The sequence below is a fragment of the Lepidochelys kempii genome, chromosome 1 (genome assembly GCF_965140265.1).
Source record: "Lepidochelys kempii isolate rLepKem1 chromosome 1, rLepKem1.hap2, whole genome shotgun sequence".
Classification (NCBI taxonomy): Eukaryota; Metazoa; Chordata; order Testudines; family Cheloniidae; genus Lepidochelys; species Lepidochelys kempii.
In genome coordinates, this window is record NC_133256.1 from 98856861 (window position 1) to 98882987 (window position 26127).

At 45.4% G+C, this 26127-nt stretch overlaps 1 long non-coding RNA gene across 1 annotated transcript; it reads right to left on the bottom strand.

Annotated features, from left to right (window-relative positions):
• Positions 1–1030: 1030 nt before the first annotated feature.
• On the bottom strand, positions 1031–25658 carry LOC140904917 (uncharacterized). The gene is made up of 3 exons (XR_012156680.1): positions 25535–25658; positions 24261–24385; positions 1031–3773 (listed from the first exon to the last, which is right to left on the bottom strand). It is a non-coding gene; the product is annotated as an uncharacterized lncRNA (long non-coding RNA).
• Between the last annotated feature and the right edge of the window lie 469 nt (positions 25659–26127).

Genomic DNA, 26127 nt, shown 5'->3' on the forward strand with positions numbered 1-26127 from the left:
AGGTCTCTCTCTCTAAGTCTATATATTATATAACTAAACTATTGTTGTATGTAAAGTAAAGAAGATTTTCAAAATGTTTAAGAAGCTTCCTTTAAAATTAAATTTAAATGCTGATCTTACGCTGCTGGCCTGCTCAGCCCGCTGCCAGCCTGGGGTTCCGTTCACCTAGGCTGGCAGCAGGCTAAGCGGGGCTGGCGGCTGGGACCCCAGACTGGCAGTGGGCTGAGCGGCTCAGCCTGCTGCCGCTCAGCCTGCTGCCGCTCTGGGGTTCAGTCCGCCGGCTCCTGCCAGCCAGGGTCCCAGCTGCTGGCCCTGTTCAGCCCGCTGCCAGTCTGGGATCCCGGCCCTGCCCACATAGAGTGGGTACCTGCCTTCTCCCTGGTTCTAGCCCATTCTCTTCCTCTCTCTCTGCACTGAGCTGAGGGTGGGAGTGCACTGAGCACAGGGCTGGGGGTGAAGGAGCAGGCTGGGGGTTGGGGTGCAGGGTCTGGCCAGGAGCTAGAATGAGGGAGGGGGCTCAGGGTTGGGGCAGGAGGTTTGGATGCGGAGTGCTTACCTGGGCAGCTCCCATTTGGTGTGAGGGGTGCAGGTGAGAATGGGGGGGGGGTGCAGGAGCTCCTGTTTGGTGCTCAGGGTGGGAGTGGGAATGTGGGGGGTGCAAGAGTCAGGACATGGGGTTTGAGGGGGCTGGGTATGTTTGGGGGGGTGCAGGAGTCAGGGCATGGGGTGTCAGAGGGTTGGGTATGTGTGGGGGGTACTGGGGTTGAAGGGGGTGCAGGGGTCAGGGCAGGAGGCTGGGGTGTGTGGGGGGTGCCGGGGTCAGGGCAGAGGGCTGGATGTGGGCTGGGGTCGTTCGGGTGCTCCCAGCCCCCTGCCCAGAGCGGCTCACAGCAGGGGGCTGGAGGGGATATGCCCTGATTCCACCCGCCCTTCCCCAAGGCCCCGTCCCCACCTCTTCTCTGCCTCCTCCCCGGAGCAGCGAGTGCGCTGCGGCTCCGCTTTTCCCCCTCCCTCGCAAGGGCCATCAGCTGATCAGCGGCAGGGAGGGAGAGGAGGAGGGGCATGAACCCAGCACGCTGGGGGAAGAGGCGGGGGAGGGGAGAGCTTGCCTGCCCTGCAGCAGCAGCCGGCAGGACCAAGTTTCTTCACCCTGCTGGAGGGGTGGGGTGGGGAGGAGGCGGAGAAGAGCGGGCCAGGGCAGTCAGGATTTTTAGTGGCGCACTGCTGCCTGCCAGGGTCCCGGCCTGGGTTCAGCAGCGGGCTCAGTGGGGCCAGCGGCTGGGACCCAGCAGGCAGAAGCCTGCCATTAAAAATCAGTTTGCGTGCCATCTTTGGCTCACGTGCCATAGGTTGCCGACCCCTGATCTATATCCTAACACTCCACCCCTTTTTTTTTTCTTTTGGGATCCTCCTGCCCAGGTATCCCTGGAAAAGCATAGGACATAGGGCGACACACTTCCTGATAGGGCCAGGCATCAAGGTGGAAGGTGTTGATGCTCCATCTGTCCCACTGCCCCTTGTGTAGTACCGTGCTCTGCACCTTCTCTCACACGGGCATACTACACCTATTCCAATTCGTGTTCCAGACTTCCCATTATAGTGGGCCTGAGAAGGTTGGGTCCAGGTTGTCTAGTACACTCCGGGGGGTGTTATAGGTTATAATTAGTGGCTGTTTTCTAGGGGGTTGTGCCCCCTTGATCGTTTCCATATGCAACGTAACACAAATATAGTTAACAATGCACCAGCTGCTATGATAATCCACAGCAACACCGAGAGTCCTGACCACTGCAGTATGGTCCAACATCCTGGCCACCACCAAAAACACTGCTTCTCCTCCTTTGATAAGATTAAAATTTTGTCAGCGCCATCCTGTAGTGTTTTATTGTAAGTGTGTCCAACTGTTGGCGCTTGCAGCAAGTTGCTCTTGTAATCTTTTTGTACTTTTGTCCATATTGTGTGTCCATTGAATATCCACAGTGAAATTTGGTATTGTCCAAACCAATTCAACTACTTGGTATGGCATGGGGTAGTAGGTGCTGGTTTGATTGTTTACAACGATTAAGTCCACTGATCCATTGGTGCACCATAGTCCAGGTGGCAGTGTATAGAAGTTCATAATTTGGTCATACACTGGAAGGATTTTGCCTTCTAGTGTTATATTGCAGGATTGCATGCATTCCCAAGAGAATACACCATACCCCATATGCATTACCCCTAAATGCCACCCCTTTGCAATAGGCAATTGATCCTGCTCCTCCATAGTCTTAGGAGAGGGGCACATCCATATTCCTCCTCTGGATATACAACTGCTTAATGTGATGACAGTCCAATTTACCCCATTCCACCCCTCCCCCACCTATTTGCTTGAGGCTCCCAATGTGCTCCCTGTTCCTTAGTTACTCCCATAGGGTTCAAGGGAACCACCTTATTTGCATTTCCTTCCCATGGTATCATAGTAACAATTACACAAGAACTGTCCCCACAGGTCGGGATGTTATTTTCCAGGTAGGTGGGTATGTTTTTGCAATTGTGGATAAATATGAGCTAGCCTCCCGATTTAATACTGAAGGCCATTGTTCTGACCAAGCATCTCTCATAATATCCATTAACATTAACTGAGCATTTTGAATACCTACGCACACTTCTCCCCATGTTAGTCTTCTGAAGCCATCCCCAACCCATGTCACCAGGTCCCCTGCCCAATGAGTTAATTGCAAGTTTACCTCTACTGCTGTCCTCCATCCTGTGGCAACTGCCGATACTTGCTGTGCCATTAATTCATTAATTTGTTGTTGAAATTTCACATTTTGGCTTACTAATTGTTTGGTTACCCACTCGTCCGCCAGATTCCATGTACCCAGCATAGGGTTCCTCACTGCCCACAATCCCCTTTTCTGACAACGATTCCAGGTGTGTCCCCTTACCCACCCATTGAATTGTTGTTTCAATCCTTTTATGTACCTACTACAATTAGGGTGAATTTGGTCCACCCACCGTTCCTTGGGGCGTACCACCCATGTAATAGAGTGAAAGGACACGTTAAAAAGTGCTGGCTGCACCTGCTCCCACCATGGCTCCCAGACATTTGCTCGTCGGGGAATATTCTCGGCTCCAGGCTGTGGCCACTTTAAATTTGGATTCTTCCAACTTGGCATCCATATCACCTGTAGGGTTACATTCTGTAAAATGGTTAACTCATCATACACCCAGCGTCCCAAAGGGGATTTTACGCCTAATGTAATATGTACATAACAATCACACCTTCAGGGATTAACTTCCATGGAAGTACCATTGTGGTTACATATGGTAACATCACACCCTAAATGTGGGCCCTATTTTCCCAAGAGGGTTCATTTGCTCCAGGAGACCAGAGGATTATATTCTTTGGACCCTCTGTAACAAACCACATAGCTGGGTAACTGTGTTTTCCACTATCGTTAATCATGGCAGCACCTAGGGAGTACCATGCAATATTTTCTGATAAATTTGATATTCTCCACCTGGTTGGGATTCCCCTATCTAATCCATAAACCGGCACTGCCAAATTCCTGTTGAAGTATTAGTGGTACATCTTTCTATGGGGAGATTCTCATAGTCTTCATTAGCTTTATTACCACAGGTTGCATATGTAGCTGTCCATATGTTTCCTCCTTTTGACACTTCACATCGTGGAATCTGAATAGAATTTGTAAATGTGACAATTGTGATTAGCACTAGCAATTGTTCCATCCAGGGCCAGGGAATTTTCATCCTTTTCTCCTTTTTGAATTAACCTGTAATACACACATAACAAAATTTACACGTCCCCTTTCCCCATCCCCTGTTTGTACCTTTTTATTTGCATGCAGTGAACCCACTCCCGTCCTCCATTCTCTGTACCCAGTAATAGCAGACTGGGCCCTAATTGGTCAAGGACAAGATAGGGGCCCTTCCATTTAGGAGCTGGGAATGGATGGTGTTGACCTGGAATCTTGTACATCACTAGATCTCCCACCTTGGGTAGATCACGCTCCCCAGGCAGGTGATACCATGCTTTGACTCTTGCTGCTCCTTGCTCGTCTCGCCAGGCCACTGCCTGCTGTACTTGTTTTACGTGTTTGATGAGAGTTAAAATCCATTCTTGTGTTAAGCCGTGTGTAGTGACTTCCCCAGGTAGTGGGGTAAGTAGATTTTCCCACCGTTCCATGGGCTTTCCCATGAGAGCTTCATATGGAGAAAATCCTGTGCCCTTTGATTCTCGGGCCCTTATTCTCATTAAGACAAAGGGCAGTAACTGTGACCAGTTTTTTCCTCCCATTTCCACTCCCTTTCTTAGCTCACTTTTAATGGTGCGGTTCATGCGTTCCACCTACCTCACAGCCTGGGGGTGATCAGCAATAGGGAACAACTGTGTGATTCCAGTGAGGGCTGATAGCTCCCCTAACAGATCTGACTGAAAAGCAGCTCCTTGGTCTGAGTCAATCACCTTTGGGACCCCCCAGCGAGTGAATACCTCATTTACCAGTATTGCAGCAGTTACCCGGGCAGTTTGATACTTTGTGGGGAAAGCTTCCACCCACCGGCTGAAAGCAACCACTACCACCAACATGAATCAGTTTTTCCTGTGATCTGGTGGTAGGGGTCCTGTGTAGTCAATTTGATTCTTTCCCATGGTCCCCTTGGGGCTTGTCTCATTAATTCTCCCCTTAGCACCTTGTGAGGTGGGCTGTGCCTGGCACAGTCCAAACAACGTTCCAGATGTGATTTTAAATTAGCTGCCATTCCTGGCCACCAGCACAACCTTTTTAAAGTTCCCAGTGCCTCCTCAAACCCGGGGTGTCCCCCTGCCAAGCTCCCATGCACCCAACTTAAGAAAGCTGTCTGGCTTCCCTGAGGGCACAGCATTACTGGTCCCTCAGTTGTTAAGCCACAGCAAATCCCTTCCATTAGTTCCACCTTTGGCACATGCCTGTCCCCAAGTTTCATGATGCTTTCCAGTCCTGGGTCAGATTCTTGCAACTCTCTAATTCGCCTTCCCCGATCTGTATCCACCCCGCTTCTTGTTAACACTGCTACAGGCACTCTCTCTTCTGGATCCCAGGGCCATGGGGGTGCCTCTGTCGCAGCCCGCTTGGCCTCTACATCGGCCAGATTATTCCCTTTGCTGAGGGGTCCTGTTTTCTTGTGTGCCTTCACCTTTACCACATTGATCCGTGTAAAACAGAGACTGAGCTCCTCCACTTGCTTCCACCAGGTAGCATTGATTGTGGAGCCGTCTGTTGTCCTGAAATGATTATCTGTCAACCATCTTAGCTGGGGATTGGTCCTGCTTTGAGCAGGGGGTTGGACAAAGCCTTGGAAACAAGCAGGGAGAACTGGTGGTCCTGGTGAAGGCAAGGAATTATGACGTGACTGGAATAACAGAGACTTGGTGGGATAACTCACATGACTGGAGTACTGTCATGGATGGTTATAAACTGTTCAGGAAGGACAGGCAGGGCAGAAAAGGTGGGGGAGTAGCACTGTATGTAAGGGAGCAGTATGACTGCTCAGAGCTCCGGTACGAAACTGCAGAAAAACCTGAGTGTCTCTGGATTAAGTTTAGAAGTGTGAGCAACAAGAGTGATGTAGTGGTGGGAGTCTGCTATAGACCACCGGACCAGGGGGATGAGGTGGATGAGGCTTTCTTCCAGCAACTCGCAGAAGCTACCAGATCGCACGCCCTGGTTCTCATGGGAGACTTTAATTTTTCTGATATCTGCTGGGAGAGCAATACAGCGGCACACAGACAATCCAGGAAGTTTTTGGAAAATGTAGGGGACAATTTCCTGGTGCAAGTGCTAGAGGAGCCAACTAGGGGGGGAGCTTTTCTTGACCTGCTGCTCACAAACGGGGAAGAATTAGTGGGGAAAGCAAAAGTGGATGGGAATCTGGGAGGCAGTGACCATGAGTTGGTTGAGTTCAGGATCCTGACACAGGGAAGAAAGGTAAGCAGCAGGATACGGACCCTGGACTTCAGGAAAGCAGACTTCGACTCCCTCAGGGAACGGATGGGTAGGATCCCCTGGGGGACTAACGTGAAGGGGAAAGGAGTCCAGGAGAGCTGGCTGTATTTCAAGGAATCCCTGTTGAGGTTACAGGGACAAACCATCCCGATGTGTCAAAGAATAGTAAATATGGCAGGCAACCAGCTTGGCTTAACGGTGAAATCCTAGCGGATCTTAAACATAAAAAAGAAGCTTACAAGAAGTGGAAGGTTGGACATATGACCAGGGAAGAGTATAAAAATATTGCTCGGGCTTGTAGGAATGAAATCAGGAGGGCCAAATTGCACCTGGAGCTGCAGCTAGCAAAAGATGTCAAGAGTAACAAGAAGGGTTTCTTCAGGTATGTTGGCAACAAGAAGAAAGCCAAGGAAAGTGTGGGCCCCTTAATGAATGAGGGAGGCAACCTAGTGACAGAGGATGTGGAAAAAGCTAATGTACTCAATGCTTTTTTTGCCTCTGTCTTCACTAACAAGGTCAGCTCCCAGACTGCTGCACTGGGCATCACAGCATGGGGAGTAGATGGCCAGCCCTCTGTGGAGAAAGAGGTGGTTAGGGACTATTTAGAAAAGCTGGACGTGCACAAGTCCATGGGGCCGGACGAGTTGCATCTGAGAGTGCTAAAGGAATTGGTGGCTGTGATTGCAGAGCCATTGGCCATTATCTTTGAAAACTCGTGGCGAACGGGGGAAGTCCCAGATGACTGGAAAAAGGCTAATGTAGTGCCAATCTTTAAAAAAGGGAAGAAGGAGGATCCTGGGAACTACAGGCCAGTCAGCCTCATCTCAGTCCCCGGAAAAATCATGGAGCAGGTCCTCAAGGAATCAATCCTGAAGCACTTACATGAGAGGAAAGTGATCAGGAACAGTCAGCATGGATTCACCAAGGGAAGGTCATGCCTGACTAATCTAATCGCCTTCTATGATGAGATTACTGGTTCTGTGGATGAAGGGAAAGCAGTGGATGTATTGTTTCTTGACTTTAGCAAAGCTTTTGACACGGTCTCCCACAGTATTCTTGTCAGCAAGTTAAAGAAGTATGGGCTGGATGAATGCATTATAAGGTGGGTTGAAAGTTGGCTAGATTGTCGGGCTCAGCGGGTAGTGATCAATGGCTCCATGTCTAGTTGGCAGCCGGTGTCAAGTGGAGTGCCCCAGTGGTCAGTCCTGGGGCCAGTTTTGTTCAATATCTCCATAAATGATCTGGACAATGGTGTGGATTGCACTCTCAGCAAATTTGTGGATGATCGTAAACTAGGAGGAGTGGTAGATACGCTGGAGGGCAGGGATAGGATACAGAGGGACGTAGACAAATTGGAGGATTGGGCCAAAAGAAATCTGGTGAGGTTCAATAAGGATAAGTGCAGGGTCCTGCACTTAGGACGGAAGAACCCAATGCACCGCTACAGACTAGGAACTGAATGGCTAGGCAGCAGTTCTGCGGAAAAGGACCTAGGGGTGACAGTGGACGAGAAGCTGGATATGAGTCAGCAGTGTGCCCTTGTTGCCAAGAAAGCCAATGGCATTTTGGGATGTATAAGTAGGGGCATAGCGAGCAGATCGAGGGACGTGATCGTCCCCCTCTCTTCGACATTGGTGAGGCCTCATCTGGAGTACTGTGTCCAGTTTTGGGCCTCACACTACAAGAAGGATGTGGATAAATTGGAGAGAGTCCAGCGAAGGGCAACAAAAATGATTAGGGGTCTGGAACACATGAGTTATGAGGAGAGGCTGAGGGAACTGGGATTGTTTAGTCTGCAGAAGAGAAAAATGAGAGGGGATTTGATAGCTGCTTTCAACTACCTGAGAGGTGGTTCCAGAGAGGATGGTTCTAGATTATTCTCAGTGGTAGAAGAGGACAGGACAAGGAGTAATGGTCTCAAGTTGCAGTGGGGGAGGTTTAGGTTGGATATTAGGAAAAACTTTTTCACTAGGAGGGTGGTGAAACACTGGAATGCGTTACCTAGGGAAGTGGTAGAATCTACTTCCTTAGAAGTCTTTAAGGTCAGGCTTGACAAAGCCCTGGCTGGGATGATTTAGTTGGGGATTGGTCCTGCTTTGAACAGGTGGTTGGACTAGATGACCTCCTGAGGTCCCTTCCAACCCTGATATTCTATGATTCTATGATCTCAGCATTAATGTGGCACCACGAAATACATAATCTGAATCTACCACTACCCAACATTCTGGCTCAAATTTGGGATCCACTTCATTTAAAGCTGTTAGCAAGGCTGCCAGTTCTGCTTCCTGAGCTGACCTTGCTTCTAGTGAGAAATCAATGGTGCTGACTGTCTCATTTTCTCTGATTCCCACAACAGCTTAGCCTGCAGTTTTCTGTCCCCCTTGATACCTACAACTTCCATCCAAAAACCATACCAGTGTCCCCTCCTTTACCTGATTGGGGTTAGCCGCTCGAAACACCTGATTTTGGGTTTTACCTGGGCTGGCTTCACATTGGTGTGGGGTGCCAGCCAGATGTAATCCAGCTACCCAGACTATGGGTTCCTTTAACACTTCTGCTTTAATGTTTTCTGCCTGTAGAGCCAGCAACCATTTGGCAATATGCTGCCCACTCACTTATCCCTGTAAGATAGCAGGCTCAATGTTTAAAACACTCAGTGTTGTGTTCGTCCCAGGTAGGGTGACCGTACATCCCATTTTAGCTGGGATGGTCCCTTTCTTTTAAGCCCGTCCCAACTTTTTTTTTTCTTTTTTCAAAAGTGGGCGTTTGTCCCCTTTGCTCTGGCTGACTTGATCAGTTGGTGAGAGCAAACAAGACAAATGCCCACTTTTGTCAAAAAAAAGCGGGGCGCGGTGTGGAGGAACGTGCGGGGATGGGGGTGAGTGGAGATGCTAGCCTCGGGCAGGGACGGGGACGGGGACGGGGGCGGGGCAGGAACAGGACTTGGTGGGGAAGCAGCGTTTCAGCATGCAGGGGGCCGGCAGGGTTCCAGCGACTGGCAACAGCCTAACGGGGGAGAGGGGACACTCAGGCAAGCAGCTGGGGGTGTCCCGTTTTCCCTTTGGGAAATATGGTCACCTCAGTCCAAGGACATTAGAGAGACAAGGTGAGGGAGGTAATATCTATTATTGGACCAAATTATGTTGGTGAAAGAGGCAAGCTTTCAAACATAGAAACAGAAGTTGGTCCAATAAAATATATCAGTCCCCAGGCCCACCAACCTTGTCGCTCTAAAAAACTCAGCGCAGAATACTGACTTGTTCTGGCAAGTCTATACTTACATGAGTACTCCTTATTATGTGAGAATTGCAAATGACTTCAATGACATTACTCACATGGGTAAAGAATATTGACATCAACCTGCCTAAGTACCTATATGGCATTCATCAGCATCATATCTGTGACGGGTTCAGTCACAGAGACCCCTTTGGCACTGTCACCTGACGTGCTGAGACTACCTCTAAGCCCATTTTCCTTGCCAGCTTGGGACTCCAGAACCCTGCCTTGTTGAGCAAGACACGCTAGCCTGCTGCAACACAGACCCAGGTCTGGGCCACGCCCCCAAAGCTGCAGACTTTTAACTAAAAACTGCTCAGCAGGTTACTTGACTCCAGCACCCAGACACTCAGCCCCCAATGGGATCCAAACCCCAAATAAATCTGTTTTCCTCTGTATAAAGCTTATATGGGGTAAACTCATAAATTTTCCACCCTCTATAACACTGATAGAGAGATATGCACAGTATTAATCATTTACTCTGGGTTTACTAATAAACAAAAGTGATTTTATTAAGTATAAAAAGTAGGATTTAAGTGGTTTCAAATAATAATAGAGAGAACAAAGAACTGGTCCTATTGAGCGATTTAGAAACTTTTTTGAAGAGATGTTTTTCTATGTATTTGTTATTCAACAGATATCACGGTCCGTTAAACTCTCCTATTAGCCCCATGTCCTGTGGTTTAGAGCACCATGGAAATTAGTTCAGGATTTTTGTGTTCTTGCTGTCTGCCAGCATTCATATTCTGTAGCAGATGTCCATGGTTGCTTGGCTACTATAGTGATGCATGACTAAGAAATATTCAATCAGATGGTTGTTTGCGTTTTATTTTTCACTCGTAGTTTATTCAAAGAATTTCACCACCAGACTCTCCAATATCAGAATTTAGCTTGCTGACATTGTAAATACTCTTGACATACAGACCCACCCCTTCACATCTAGTTCTGTTTCTATCTTTCTTGTATTTTCTCTATAAAAACAATTCCTTACTACAATCATATTTAATGGGATGTAACACTTCTGCATCTGGTCTAGTAACTTACATTGTTGATCAACCTCAAATGCATTTCAATAATTAATATTTGACTAGTAACTCTCATATTATATTTAGAAACCTTTATTAAAAGTGTGTATTATTACTGTCCACACTTGTTATCACCATTTAAAAAAAGATGTACTCACTCTGGAGTATCCAGATGTCCTTATTAGTCAGTGTTGGAATGAGTCATCTATTATCTCATAGAAAACGGGCATACAAAAAGACAAGCAGCAACGGGTAATGCTTTCACAGGTTGAGGTAAACGCAAAAGCCCCAGAAATTTCCCATCTCTCCAGTGCACTAGTCATCTGACTACTTGAACTGACCTTAAAAAATCATTTATTTAATCAGTTTCACTAGAGATGACCCAATTGTCATGATCTTATTAGATTTAAAAGAAACCATTCAACTGAGTTAACTGTAACTATAGATTCATTATCCTCAACAGATCTGACTTAAATACCAACTGCAAGTCAGTAAAAATAGCGTTTACTAGAATGGAGACAACTGTAGATTTCAATGGTTTAATAGCTAGTTTTGCTGCTATATGGAGGTGTTAGATAAAGATGCTTATTATATCCCCTTCTTTGACTTTGCGGCTGAATATTTGCAATCAGAATAAGGCCTACCTGAAACTCTTATTTTATTTTCTCCTCTTCTCTGCCCACCCTGCTGATATAACCTATAAGCTTGTCCTGGGACAGCCAGAGCGTACCTAGAGCCCCATTGCCTAGGCTCTATACAGAAATCCAGAGGCACAAAGAAGTTAAGTGACTTGTCAAAAGTCAAACAGCCGGTTAATTGCGGAGCCAGAAATAGAAACCAGGCAACAAGACTCCCAATCCACTAAATCCCTTTCTGCTTTCTTTTCCAGTACTATCAGTTTGATATCAGCCTCTCTGTGGTGCTGTATATCCTGCATATGAAGGGAGATGGACCCAGGGATCTAGCAGCGCTTTCTCATCTCCAACTCTAACTTAGCACATGGTAAAATGTAAGATTAGATTAGTCTAAACATGCATGTAGGCTGTTTGTTTTTTAAATCATTTTCTCTAAGGCTCTGTTCCCTTTACTAATAAACATACTTGTTGTTAGAAGGCTGTTCATCACTATATAGCTCTGGTCACAGGCTTCTGAAGGGAAGAAATATGGGTGTCAAGTTGGCTCTGCACAGTACCAAGTGGTTGGTATAGAGGGGGTATTGTACCCAGACCCTGGTCTGAGAGAGGGAGAATAGAAAAAACCCACCCCAAGACAGAGAACACCTAACCCCTGAGCACGTGCACTCAAGAGAGATCAGAAAGGGGACAGAAATGTGAGTAGCCTGTAACCATGACAAATATTAAAACAGTCACTGCCATCAGGCATTTAAAATGTAGAGATCTCATTCTTCTGTCACACTCGTTTTATAGGAGTATGTGGTAGTGGGGATTGTGCCTTTCAGGGCTTAGTTTCCCAGCCAGAGTCACGGCAGAGTGCTATGAAGCTTGTGGTGTTGTTACGCACAGCTGGTTGAAACCGTACACAGAATAAACCAGCTATCTTGCAAGCTCCTTAAGCAATGCACCAAGTGATCACTGAATATCACACAGTATCACCTCCAGGGATTGCAATAGAGTTATTCCTGATTTACACCGTCTCACCATATAGTAAGAGGCACATTAGCTTATAAGGGGAAAGCCATATTTCCTCCCTCTTGCCACCAATTTTGCCAACCTCAAAAGATCAATAATGAGATCCCCTCAAAATCATGAGAATTTTGTTTACAAAAATATTATGTTGTGGTTTTTAGTCTGGTTTTTTTTTTTTTTTACTTTTGTACTCCCCCTGCCCATCCCAGTATGTATGTGTGACAGTTAGGGCTTGGGTACATGGGGATAAAGCCTGGACTAGCTAATGCAGAATAGCTATTCCATACTAGCTCTCCATGAGGACACTTATTCTGCACTAACTAGCTCTGCCCCTTCTGGCCGAGGCCCTGCCCTTCCACCCCGCCACCGCAGCCCAGAGCCCCCCACTGCAGCTGCCAGCCTCTGCCCCAGGCTAGCGACCCCAGCCCCAGAGCGGCCTCAGTCTTGGAGTGCTGGGAAGGCGGGTGGCATGGCTGCCGCCCAAGAGTGCCAGGCAGGGGGGTGGGTGGTACGCACAGCCCCAGTGCCAGCCTGAGCCGGGGCCACTGCACAGTGGACCTAGGAAGAGAGGGCCAGAGTGGGAAGCAGGAGGCGATCTGGGGGCAGAATGTGGGCAGGGGCCACGCCTGGCTGCTTCGGAAGGCACAGCTTGCCTTGATAGCCGCCGCCCATGCCTTTGTGTAGATTAGGTTAATCCATTTTGGCAGTGGATTATACTAAACCGCACATGGGCACTCTTAGTGAGGAATAAGAGCATCCAAACAGGGAGCTAGCACACAATAGCTATTGTACTTTAAATTCCCAGCCTAGCTATTTTGTTTTACCTTCCCCAGGAACTTCCTGTGTACACAAGCCCTTAGAGCTGAGGAACACATCACACATGGAGCTGCACAAAACTTCACTCCTCCCAAACGTCAATGGCTACTGGTACTCCTGTCCCTCCAAAAAAAACAGTTAGTGTCCCCCTACTTTCTGTGGGCTCCGCTTCTGTCCCTGAGCCCGCTGGTCTCCTGCAAGAAGCCCTTGGTCAGTCAGCTGGGAAAGTCAGTGTCGGGGATTCCCTCAGCACCATGGGTTACCCCTGGAGGGAATCCCCACCCTGCTAAGACTGGGCTTTCCTGGCTCTGTCTTTAGCAGGCTGCGGTCTAGAGCTCAGCTGGGTCAGAGTGGGGGCTGGTTGTGCTGGCCCAGCAAGTGCAGAAGGGCCCCTCCCCAGTAACAAAGCTACTACAGTAGTACCTCAGAGTTACGAACACCTCAGGAATGGACGCTGAACAAAACATTATGGGTGTTCTTTCAAAAGTTTACAACTCAACAGTGACTTCATACAGCTTTGAAACTTCACTATGCAGAAGAAAAATGTTTCTTTTAACCAGCTTGATTTAAATGAAAGAAGCACAGAAACAGTTTCCTTGCTTTGTCAAATCTTTATTTTTAAACGTTCCCTTCATTTTTTAGTAGTTTGTTTAACGCAGTACTATGCTGTACACTATTTGCTTTTTGGTTCTGGTTTTGTGTCTGTGCTGCCTGACTGCGCAATTCCAGTTCCAAACGAGGGGTGTGGTTGACCCGTCAGCTTGCAACTCTGGTGTTTGTAACTCTGAGGTTCTACTGTATATCAGATTGGGGGGTCAGTGGTTCTCCTTGATGCAGAGCCATAACTAGGCATTTTGGTTGCCTGGGGTGAGCAAACATATTTGCACCCCCTACTCAAGGTGATGTGTGGGGCAGGGGCACAAGTGCCCCCTGGATTTTTTGGTTTTACTTCCCCCAAGCCAGATAGGCTGGGTGGCCCACTGAGGTGAACCAGGGGGTGATGGTAGTGCTCCCTCCCCAAGCCCTGCCAAGCAGGGCTGCCTGGCCCCACCAAGCACCGGCACCCTGCCATGCGAGGCTGGTCTGACCAACCCCCACCACACTGCTTGTCCCACCCTGGTTAAAGCCCTACAGGTGTCTCCCCACGGAAAGATGGGCATAGGCACTCCCAGAAGCGTACAGAGAGGAGGGGAGCATGTCAGTACCAACAGGCCCCCTCCAAGAAGGCTCCAGTGGATGGCAGGAGCAGTTTGGGGGTGAGGCAGGGGGGAGCTAGTGGGAATGGGGTGAGACAGATGTTGTCATAAATATAAAGGGAAGGGTAAACATCTTTAAATCCCTCCTGGCCAGAGAAAAAACCCTTTCACCTGTAAAGGGTTAAGAATCTAGGATAACCTCGCTGGCACCTGACCAAAATGACCAATGGGGAGACAAGATACTTTCAAAGCTGGAGGGGGGAGAAACAAAGGCTCTCTCTATCTGTGTGAGGCTTTTGCCGGGAACAGAAAAGGAATGGAGTCTTAGAACTTAGTAAGTAATCTAGCTAGATATGTGTTAGATTCTGTTTTGTTTAAATGGCTGATAAAATAAGCTGTGCTGAATGGAATGTATATTCCTGTTTTTGTGGCTTTTTGTAACTTAAGGTTTTGCCTAGAGGGATTCTCTATGTTTTGAATCTGATTACCCTGTAAGGTATTTACCATCCTGATTTTACAGAGGTGATTCTTTTACTTCAATTAAAATTCTTCTTTTAAGAACCTGATTGCTTTTTCATTGTTCTTAAGATCCAAGGGTTTGGGTCTGTGTTCACCTATGCAAATTGGTGAGGATTTTTATCAAGCCTTCCCCAGGAAAGGGGGTGTAGGGTTTGGGAGGATTTTGGGGGGAAAGACATTTCCAAGCGGGCTCTTTCCCTGTTATATATTTGTTAGATGCTTGGTGGTGGCAGCAATAAAGTCCAAGGGCAAAAGGTAAAATAGTTTGTACCTTGGGGAAGTTTTAACCTAAGCTGCTAAAAATAAGCTTAGGAGGTTTTTCATGCAGGTCCCCACATCTGTATCCTAGAGATCAGAGTGGGGATGGAACCTTGAAAGATGCTCTGAGGGTTTAGAGGAACAAGTGGCTGCAGGAGGTGGGGAGGGCTCAGGGCAGCCAGTACCTTCCTGGAACCCAGAGTGGGGAGGGAAGGATCTGGGTAGTAGGGACCTGTCAGACCTGGTGGGGAGTGGTAAGGGTGGAGAGCAGAAACTGAAAATCGGGAGCCGGTATGGCTTGTGTGGAGGGAGGAGAAGGTAGCAGGTATCTGTCAGGGCTGGAAGTTGCATGCAGGGAGGTCTTAGAACTGTGGGAGAGATGGGATGGAATTTAGGGGCCAGGTTTCGGGCATCTTCCTGGGCTGGGTCAGTGAGATGGAAGGGAGAGGAGAGAAGCAGAAGTGCTTGGGAGCTGGAGGGAGAAGACCATGTAGCCAGTACCAGCTGGGGCTGTAGTGCAGCAAGAGGACTAGGGGGAGAAGGAGCTCAAGGGAGCCATGAGTAGGGTGAGCTGGGGGCAGGGAAGCAGCTACTCACTGGGAGCAGGGAGGAGGAGGAGAGCAGATGGCTTCTGTAAACAGGCAGAGGGGAATCAGGTGGTTGCTGGAAGTGGGTGAGAGGAGCATGCAGCTACCTCCTCCCAAATCATGTGAGTGCAGGTGCTCTTCCTATCATCAAGAGAGCTCTTGCAGTAGGGGGCAAAATCACGTGCTTTTCAAGAGATGGCAATACTGTGCCATCCTTGTGGCATCTGGCTTTCTTGTGTATATTGCACCTGAGTACCCACTAGACAATGAAAAGTTGGCTCCTTCGTCGACTTTTACGACTTTGTGCTGATTGTGTGATAACTAACAGCTTCAAGCCCTGATCCAGCGAAAAGCTTACTCACCTGCTTTACTCTGAGCATGTGAGTGGTCGCATTAAAGTCAATGGGACTACTGACAGGCCCAAACTTACGCATATGCTTAAGCAGTTTTCTGAAACAAATCCATGTTTCTTATGACCGTTACTTTTGCTCGACTTGTTTATGTTTGGGTGTTATGACAAGCTGCTGTCAACATTCCTTTTTGCAGATTCATGTTGACAGTGGGGAGAGGAAGTGGTTGCTTTGATCTGTCAATGATCCTCTGCAGGGCAATTATATAATTTTGTAGCGCAGCAGCACAAGACCGGCACTTTATAAATGTAGGGGGAGGGGAAGCCAATGGACCAAAATTAAATGAGCCAAACCAATTTTGTGGAAAAGAAGTATCCCATGTTAGGTGAGGATTTGAACCAGGTGTAAATGATCCTGGTGGCTTTTTACTGGGTACTGTTACACGCCTCCAGTGCAAAACCTAGCCATCAGAGAGCTCTGTAATCTCTCTCCAGCATGAGAAAGGGACATACTACCAGAGGTGAGAGGGGACCCCACTCAGGAGGGAGCTCGAGGCTGCTGGTACTATCTGTAGTACTGGGACAGGTGGTCTATGCCCCCCATAACTAAAGGCCCTGCCCCCTCAGCTGGGGGGAAAAAACCACAAAGCCCAGATTACACTTAAGTTCTTGGGACAACACCTGAAAAAACAGGGGCTGGAGTGAGGTCAGGGGTTAAAAATGAGGAAGCCAGAGGAGGGCACCAAGCAGAGAACCCTAGACAGCGCCCACTGTTCCTCAAAGCCATCTAAGGAGTCGGTGGATAACACCCAGAAGAACACTGCCTGGAGATGTGACTGAACCAGGGACTGGGGATAGACCCCATAGTCGCAGAACACCCCACCCCCCATCCAGCTTCCTCCTCTTGGTATGATGCTGGCCCCTCTTGGCCAGAGCCAGGAGGAGGTTGATGAGGAGGTCCCCGGACTTTGTGGGGCCATGACTGGGGTGCTCTAGGATCAGGAGGTATGGGGAAAAGCACAGACAGATGCTCGTTGAGAGGTTCTGGGGGAGCTGGAAGAGTGGATGCAACTTGACCCCCCCTATGTAGAAGTGTGCCAGGGTTTCCTTGCTGCAAAAGGGTCAGGTGTCGGGGGAGTTCATGAACCGTGCCAGGTACACGCCTGTGCTCACGGCTGCATGGAGGAGCTGCCACCTAATATCCCCTGTGGGCTGTGGAACCAGAGAGGAATGCTGGCTGACCTACTGGGGGTCCTTGCCCTCCTCAGATGGCAGCAGGTCCCACCACTTGGTGTCAGCACAGGACATGAGGGTGAGGAAATGGCTGGTATGCAGAACAAGAACGTACAGATGTTGTCTGGGCATGGTTCAGAGGCGGAACCACTGAATGTCAAGCAGCCAGCTCACGTGGTGTGTCAGGGGCAGCCAGGGAGGTTTGTGAGGCAGGGGCCTGATGAGGAGCCCCAGAGGGCCAGGGTTAGGGGTGGGCAGGGAGCACCCTCCCACAGGTCCTGCTTGAGGAAAGCAAGAGAAGCAGGCAGCAGGGCTGCCCTCACCTTTGAAGCACATAACAGGGGTAGGCTGCTGGTGAGCAGGAGCAACAGGCCAGAGATAGCAGCCTGGGAGTTGACTGGAGGGGAAAAGGCTGAGCAGTTTAGGAGCGTGGACTGAAGAGCCAAGAGATGGGAAGCAGCCTGTTGCTTGCAAGGGAGCCATTGGCAGCCATGGCTGACGGAGTGTCAGGAGTAGCCTGCAAACAGGGGGGCTGAATGAGACTACAGGTGCCAGACATGGGAACTTGACTCCGGCTGGGGATCTGCAGGGCAGTGCATAATTGCCTGTGGGAGAGGGGTGGCTTGAAATGCGTATCACGGGCGCTAGGCCTGAGGACCTCTGTCTTCATACTCCCGTCCTGAACTGGCCCTACGGGCTGAGTTAGGAACTGTCGGTTCATCATTTAAAGTCATCTTGCCTTGGGTAATTGCAATGTTTCTTTCTGGCAGGGCTAGTAAAGCAATCCTTGTTATTCCGCTGCAAGGAGTGTTTAGGGGAGTCCACCAAAGGCTACAGCCTGCAAGGCCTAGTGCTTGAAGCACCTACACCGCTTGCCTCTGAGCGTGTGGTGCATCCAGAGTGGTACCAGCCAGCGACGGGACTGGTGTAGCACAGCACTCTCAGCGCTGCTCTCCCGTGGGGTCATTTACACAGGCTTGAGACCATCCACCCCCACCCACCCACAGAGGCTTTATAGTGTAGTATTAACAATCTTAACTGTTGTGGTACGTCCAGTGCTGCTATAAAAATCTGTGGCAATCACAGGTGCAGGAACTAGGGGTGCTGCCATACCCCCTGGCTTGAAGTGGTTTCCATCATATACAGGGTTTACAGTTTGGTTCAATGGCTCTCAGCACCCCCACTATTAAAACTGTTCCAGCAGCACTGGTTGCAACTGATATAGACAACAAACAAGTATTAATTAAACACCAGATGTTACTTTTAAATTCACATTTAAATATGTAAAATTCCTAACAGTAGATGACACGCTTATTATACATGTTTTTGAAAAAAATTAATTTTCCATAAACATGTATTCAAAGGAATCTGACCCTTGCACTCTTCTGTTTGCATATGTCTGAATGTTGTTAACCTCCAGCTACTGGAAGTGTAATGTTTGAGTCGTGTGTAAACCATCCAGGGGCCTGATTTCGCCTGCCACGGAATACCAGTAACTTCCATTACTGTACTTCTATCCTGAGCCAGGAGACTAGAGACCCAGATCTTGGTAAACTGGTTCCCCCATGACATGTTTTCTTTACTGTAGCAGATAACAAAAACATTCACTTCTCATCTGTATTTTATCATTATCTTACACTGTTTTGTGTCTATAAATACAACAAATTGTTCAGTAAGCTGTGTGACCATTTCAGCATAATATTTCGTGCCTCAACTTTTGGGCAGCAAAAGTAAAAATAAAGCTCTTCCCTAATGCCACCAGAGCTCAGCATTTAAACAAATGATTGTGAGTGAAATTATGCAATTGATTCCACCCTTTTTACAGGACTAAGGCTACAGAAATACAAAGAAAAAAAATCTATAACAGCAGGAAATAAATAAAATCTGTAAAATATAGAATCTCTTCTCTGTTTAAGTGCAGGACTTTTAACAAGTAGGGGCATATCCCCAATCTTTACAAATACTTACTCTGTGACTGGGCTGTTTAAATAAACATGGGGAGTAAGTTATTACTCAGTATGGTTAAGGGAGGCAGAACTGAGCCTTTATATTGCAAATTATTTGAGACCAGGGGCCTTATCTCCTCATTGTTCTTTACAGAGCCTGGTATGATTGGTGCTCAACAATTAACAGTCATTAATAGAGCTGCACAAACAAACAAAACCTAATTCTACTCCCCTGGTTGGAGATTTTGTTACAGATTCAAAACACAAACCAGATTCTCTGAACTTCTCAAGCCCGGGCCAATTTAAGAATGAAGCTAGGCCATTTTGTGGTTTGTGGAGGAAAGCCAAAAAACTCCTCTTCTTCTGCCACAGCCCCTAGCATCATCAGCTTTTCAAAATGGCTGAGCACTATGGAGTTACCAGCGCAAAATTGCTCCGTGTTCATCAGTTCTAATTGACAACAATGGGCACTGAGCACTTACGGAAATCTGGCCACTTCACTCAAGCACCCTGCCCCTTGCTATACAAGGAGTGAGTTAAAATAAATGAAAGCAATACAATCATTAAGATATGCACCTGCTTAAAGAGGGTAAGTGTGTGATCATGTTGTTAGTTTTGTTTTACCTTATCACTTCTCCCCCTTACTTTTGTTTGTTTATTACTCTCATTTGTGCCTAAAATTTAGGTTGTAATCTCTTTGGGTCAGGGACCTGACATTTCCTTATTCTGTAAAATGCCTCACCTTTTTTGGGTAGTGTACAAATAAAAAAAAAAAAAAATTAAGTGACCGTGATAGTTTCAGGTAAGTTTCTACTTTGAATTTCAGGGTTAGGTCAAATGAACTCAAAACAAAACTGAGAAAAAAGTGTGGACTTGCCCCTATGAACTTAAACCTCGGACTTTCATACAGCTCTGCTAATTACTAGAACAAAATTATTCTAATACGTAAAGGGTGAGGGCCAAATCCTGCTGTCAGTGTAAATCTGGAGTAACTCCATTAACTTCAGTGGTAGAACTGAGATCAGAATTTGTTTTCAGGGGACTTACTCCACATTTTACTGCAGTGGAAATGTAAACAAAATTTGATCTTCACGCTTAAACCACATACTCATTTTCTATATATATTCATTCTCTTTCTCTCTCTCCCCTTAAGCTGTAATAGTGCAGGAGCTGGTTTTCTGCTTGGTAATATCGAGCGGTCTCTTTCTCACACAAGAACTTCTTTATGAAAGTGTAGAATTAAAGATCGCCTTAAAGAAATATCTGGGAGGCTGGGGAGTGCTTGAAGAGCAATGGGAGCAGAAAAGGGTGGACTGGTTTGGGCAGTGTCAGAGAGAGCTGAGGGTATAACCAAGACTGCTGAGAAACCAGGGAGCACTCTAGAAAGCCAAAGAACAAGGAGGGTTGGGGACAAATGAGCAAGAACTAGTCCATATGATATGAACAGTGGGAAGCTGGCAGTGAACTGACTAAATCAGCGTGCAGTTAAGGAGTTCTCTACCTGTAAGAAGTCTCTCAGGAGGGTCCTTTCCTAATCCTGCATACAAAATGGCTTCAGAAACTTGGCTGGGTTCTATAAGTAAATGCTAATATCTGCAGTGCTGGTAAGCAAGACCCTAGGTTTGGGATGCATAAATCATTTTCCCTGTTATGTGGCCCATTAAGAAGTTGCACTGCTTGCATCACATTGGAGCATTTAAAGGGTACGAGTTTTTTAATTTAGCAAATATTTGTTTATCCAGAAAAGCTTAATTCAGATGCAGCGTTCGGTTGTCATTGATATCTTTGTTTTTCACCTAGTTTCTCAGCTGAGTTGACTCAATCAGAGTAGGATAAATTCAACTGTCTGGCCAAGGTCATACAGTTCCCACACTGGCGGAGTGTGTCAACCTGGATTAGAAGAGCCCAGTGTATGGCAGTCCTCACTCCCTTGGCACTAACTGTTGGACTGAAATTCACTGCTCAGCAGATTGGTCTAACAAATCTTTCTTAAGGCATAATGCTCAGCAAGTAGTGATCAGTTACTCAGAAGTAAGATGCTTATCAGGATGGTCACCACATAGTCGCCTCCAGCAGCGGACAACACACTGCTTCAGCTTCCCTTAGTTTGTGCTGAGCTATTTATAACTTTGTTATCTTTTCTCATTCATGTAGATTAGTTTCTCATTTTCATATCCCTTCTCCACCTGTCGATAGGTAAGTTTTGTGCTCGTTCAAAACAAGTTTAGCTTTATGATTACTTGATCTTTTTGTTTTCCCCACAAACATGATTACTCTGCAATTTCTTACATATGCACAGTTGTTTCTACTTAAGCTTAAGCAGATAAACGTTATCAGAACAGACACTTAAAATCACAGCTGGCTTTTATCCTACGCCTTGGATCCAAACTCTAACTACGAAACAACACAGCATCCCCTGGACTCTGCAAACGCTTTCAGCATTAATTTGCAAAAGTATTTGCACATGTGTTCTTGAGCCTTGCCTTCTGGACACATTGTATCAAACAAACAATCACTTGCACAAGTGGTCTGGGAAACCAAAAAGTGGGTTGTGAATATCTCTGAAATGAATTCATGGTTTTTATTCATATTTTACTTTTTTGTAGTATTTGCCCAGATATTATCTTGGTGGTTATTGTGGGAAGGTTTTATTTGCTACTTCTGGGGCAAACAAAAAGCTGCTGATGCACTTTCTATTAAGTATTATTAGAGGTTTTCAGTGTTGCAAAGACGAAAGCAGTAGCGTAGGCTGTAAGTTGAAAGAAATGTAGTCCTATTGACAAGCCAGATGCTTTCAGTATGTCAGCATGTTACATGAATACTCATCCATTTTCAGAATTCATGTGATCTTAAAAATAAAAGTTTACAGTTACAATAAATAGTACCTTTCATTCTAGGCACTCGACATTTTGCAATCATCATGAAATACTAATTATGTCCATTTGACAGATGGGAAATTTAATGCATGGAGAGATTAAAGCCTAGAATCTTCCCTTCTCAATATTTTATTCAGCAATTAGGTCCCAATTCAGAAGTCCATCTGTATTCATCCAAGCATTTAAATATGTGCTTAAATGCTTTGCTGAATTGGGGCTTTAGTCCTGTTGGTTTCAATGGGACTGCTCATGGTATGGGTGCTACCTAAAGTGAATAATGGTAGCAGAATCTGGCTGTAAGCGACTTGGTTAAGGTCACACAGATTCAGTGTCAGAAGTGTGAATAGAACCCAGAAGTCTTGAACTCCAGCCACCTGTTGTGAGCAGCAGACCACATTTTATCCCCCCTTCCATGCTTAAAAGTAAGTTTCCTGCAGAGACTCAATAAGCAAACCTTGATAATAAACACTGTGTTTGATAGGAATAAACAACTTAGTGCAGCTTTATTGCACCGTATGTCAATTCAAAAAGATCTGTTTTTAATCTCCTTCTAAAGACATGTGACTAAGTAGATGAAAAGCAGGCTAGAAGAACTAGGAATGAAAAACCGAGCACAACTGGGGGACCTACTCCAGTATGGTAAAGGTAGGTATTTATTAGAGACTGTAAACACTTGAAAATAAACAAGAGGACAGAACAACGTGTGGAAAATGTATTTCACATAGAAATAGTATGAGAGGATGAATTGTTACTGACATAAGATTTCTTCTTGCACAAAATAGATACATCAGGTCTCTTTCACACACTGGCTGAAGTACAACAAGGCATGATTTGGGGGAGTATTTTACAGCAAGTGTTCATGTAGAGCCAGGTTCTGCATTCTTCTCACTTTCAGCTTTGTTTCACTCCTGGCCATAACATTGACAAGCAGTGTGGCAAGATTAAAGAAAGGGGAGGTGAGAGCGAATGTTTGTATGTTTTCTACCTTTCAAGACTTTAAAGTGAAACTTGGAAACCTTTAGTCTAGGTGTAATGCGAAATATTTTCAAAAAACCTTGAAATTACAAACTGGTCAAAGCAAATGTATGTAATAAAAATGCAAGAAATACCATCATCATATAGAAAGAGCAATGTGCTGGGAACATGTCACCAATGAGGTGAGGCAGTTGGCAGGAGAATTTCCTGCCTTGCATGACCCATGCTAAGAGAAACAAACAATTCACGGTAAGCCATTGTTCGCAACCTTTGGAATGACGACCCCAGTGCAGGTCAAAAGACTATTTTTTAGGGATCACCAACATCTCTATAAAATCTAAACTTCCATTTATTACACACAGAAAGAAAGAAGCATTCCACCCCTTTGGCTTGCAGAGATACCTTTCCAAATGAAAAGCGCTTCAGTAATTAGAGTTATTGAATCTATTGTACTAGGGAATGTGCAGTTAATGACATTTTCAATAGGACTGTATGAATGTAAATTCCTCCTTTGGCAATCTATGTCAAAATGCACTTTTAAAAATTGACCATTTTAAATGTATTTATATTTTAATTTTTTTGACTAAACAGTGCAAAAGATTCTAGGATAGAGACATCCAAGGATCTGGCATATTGGGTTGCAGAAGAAAATATAGGGTGGTTTGGGATCACAAAAGAAAAAAGTGAGTTGTCTGGGGGTTGTGGGTAGGAGAAAAACATAAAGAAACCATGAATTAGAGAAACCTTATTAGTAAAACCTGATTCTTTGGTCACCAAATTAAAAAAGGTTTCAGAGTAACAGCCGTGTTAGTCTGTATTCGCAAAAAGAAAAGGAGTACACAAGTACATCGGATGAAGTGAGCTGTAGCTCATGAAAGCTTATGCTCAAATAAATTGGTTAGTCTCTAAGGTGCCACAAGTACTCCTTTTCTTTTTGCAAATTAAAAAAGAACATTGATAAATTTGCTTTTATTTCATGGGTTTGCTCTCATTTATGTCAATGGAAGTTTTGCCATTGACTTCAATGGGAACAGAATCAGGCCCTCTGTCTTCTCCAGACCTGGCTGGTTTATGTTTTCTCTGGAAATATAACTTTTTAAGATGCACTTTTCTCATAAAATGTTAAAAAGTAGAGCAAGTAATTACATGAGGCTATATTCGAAGCTCCAGAGAAGTAATACAAAGGCTGCTTGGCTGGAGACAACTCTTACTATGACATTTTTACTAGTACCATATGCAGCACGACTTTACCTACTTGTTTCATTTAGGGAGCTTGCTTTTTTTTTTTTAAAGGAACATTTAATATATACCTAAAAGATACAGCTTCAGAGAGTGAGAACCAGCCTTGTGGCCCATGTGGTCATTGACTCGTAGAAGTTAGAGATGGAAAAGAGCTGTTAGTTCACAGCCTATCCCTTGCAAATACAGGATTGCTGCAGTTTTTCATGCTTTGTTCAGTGGTTAGTGCTGCTTAGTGTCATGTGAGAAAGACATTAAATCAGATTTCCTGTGTAATTCTGAGCAATTCCTATAGCCCAACATGGAGTGATTTTGAAGAGGTCAAAAAGACTCACCCAGCGAACTTTGGCCAAGGGAAATTGGGGGTGAATTTGCTGAGCCCACAAGGGCAAAAGCTGAGGAGAGAGGTTTTTTCTGACAAAAGTGAAGCTCCGATCCACATGAAGAGAAATTCTATCACCTGAGAAGATATAAATACATATTTGGCACCATCTAGAGATTAAACTAACAAATGCTTCACATAAAGATCAAGCCCAGTAATTATAACATATGTGTTTGCCTTCCCATTGTCTTTCACAGTGTTTGTAAGCATTGCATGTAATTGATTGAGCATCTAAGTTACATAGAACCACAAGTGACCCCCAATTATCTGTATTTGAGTAGACCCAAATAAAGCTGAATATTCTTGCATTTGTGTCTGCATTTTTCATAAGCTTACTGATGGTTTGATGGGCAAATTACAAAGTTAAAATAACCCTAGATATGGACTGTCTATGGAATTTTTACTCCAGGAATTTAAATATTGTGGTAAGACTAGATCTTGTATTATTTCAGTTCCATAACTGACCACTTGAAGCATTAAAAGTCTATGAAACAATGTGAATACAAATATCTGAAATAAAACCCCTAGATTTCATGCCTGCTCCTAGGGGAAATGCTACTGCCATAAGGACCACATTTTTCAAAACAATCTCTAAATTTGTGTACTCGATTTTCTGTACTAAAACATCCATACTGCTGGACCTCACTGTAACTTTTAAAACCACTGATTCTCCCCAAAACCTCCTGTGCTGCCACCAAGAAGCTTCAGTGGTGAACAGAAACACCCTGAAATAGATTAGATCTTTCCTCTAGGTATCTGAATATGTATACTTGGGAGAGTTAATGGCATAGTGAAACCCTGTGTTCTCTTGCTTCTTTGATTCATGTTAGAAGCTCAGCTTAACTGAAACACACAGTTTTATGTGCTCATTTCCTTTATAGTTTAACTCTTACTGTATGTTGCTCATTGATGTCGAGGGTGTACATGTTACAATAGGCTGATTTTTTTTTCATTGTACAGGTTACATAAGTTTAACAATTACAAATTACTTGCACGCTTTAGGTTTTAAACCTTTTTTATAATGAGTTTGGAGGGTACTTTACATAAAAATAGTGACTTTATCTGGAAAGCTCTTTCCATGTTTATTAGAAATGTGGTTGACTTTACCCAGAGGGAAAAAACCAAGGAAACATTCAGCCTTAAAGTCTAGGGAAGTAGTTGCTCATGCAGTCAAAGTCCATAAATTTTAACTACATATAATTTATAAATTGAAAACATAGTACACACCAGATTTTTAAAGATTATTCTTCACAATTGGGAACTCAGCATAGGTGCTCGGATATGTTCTCACTTGGTTTTTCTATCGGCATAAATTGGGTCTTCATAACTTGCTCATGCTCATTCCATGCTCTTGGCTAGATGAAAAAAGAAAAAGAACTGTTTTTAAAAACTTTAAAATCTTTGAGTCTGATGTTTCTTAGTTATTAAACCAAACAAGATTTGTTTTTAATCTAGAATTTTGATCTAGAATTTCTAATGGTGAGAAACTTGTCCTTTCTGGAAACATCTGTTCTGGGATTAAATGCTGAGCTTCTTTCTCTGCAGCAGTATTAAGAGCAAAAAGAAAAGGAGTACTTGTGGCACCTTAGAGACTAACCAATTTATTAGAGCATAAGCTTTCGTGAGCTACAGCTCACTTCCTCAGATGCATATCGTGGAAACTGCAGCAGGCTTTATATATACACAGAGAATATGAAACAATACCTACTCCCACCCCACTGTCCTGCTGGTAATAGCTTATCTAAAGTGATCATCAGGTGGGCCATTTCCAGCACAAATCCAGGTTTTCTCACTCTCCACCCCCCCACACAAATTCACTC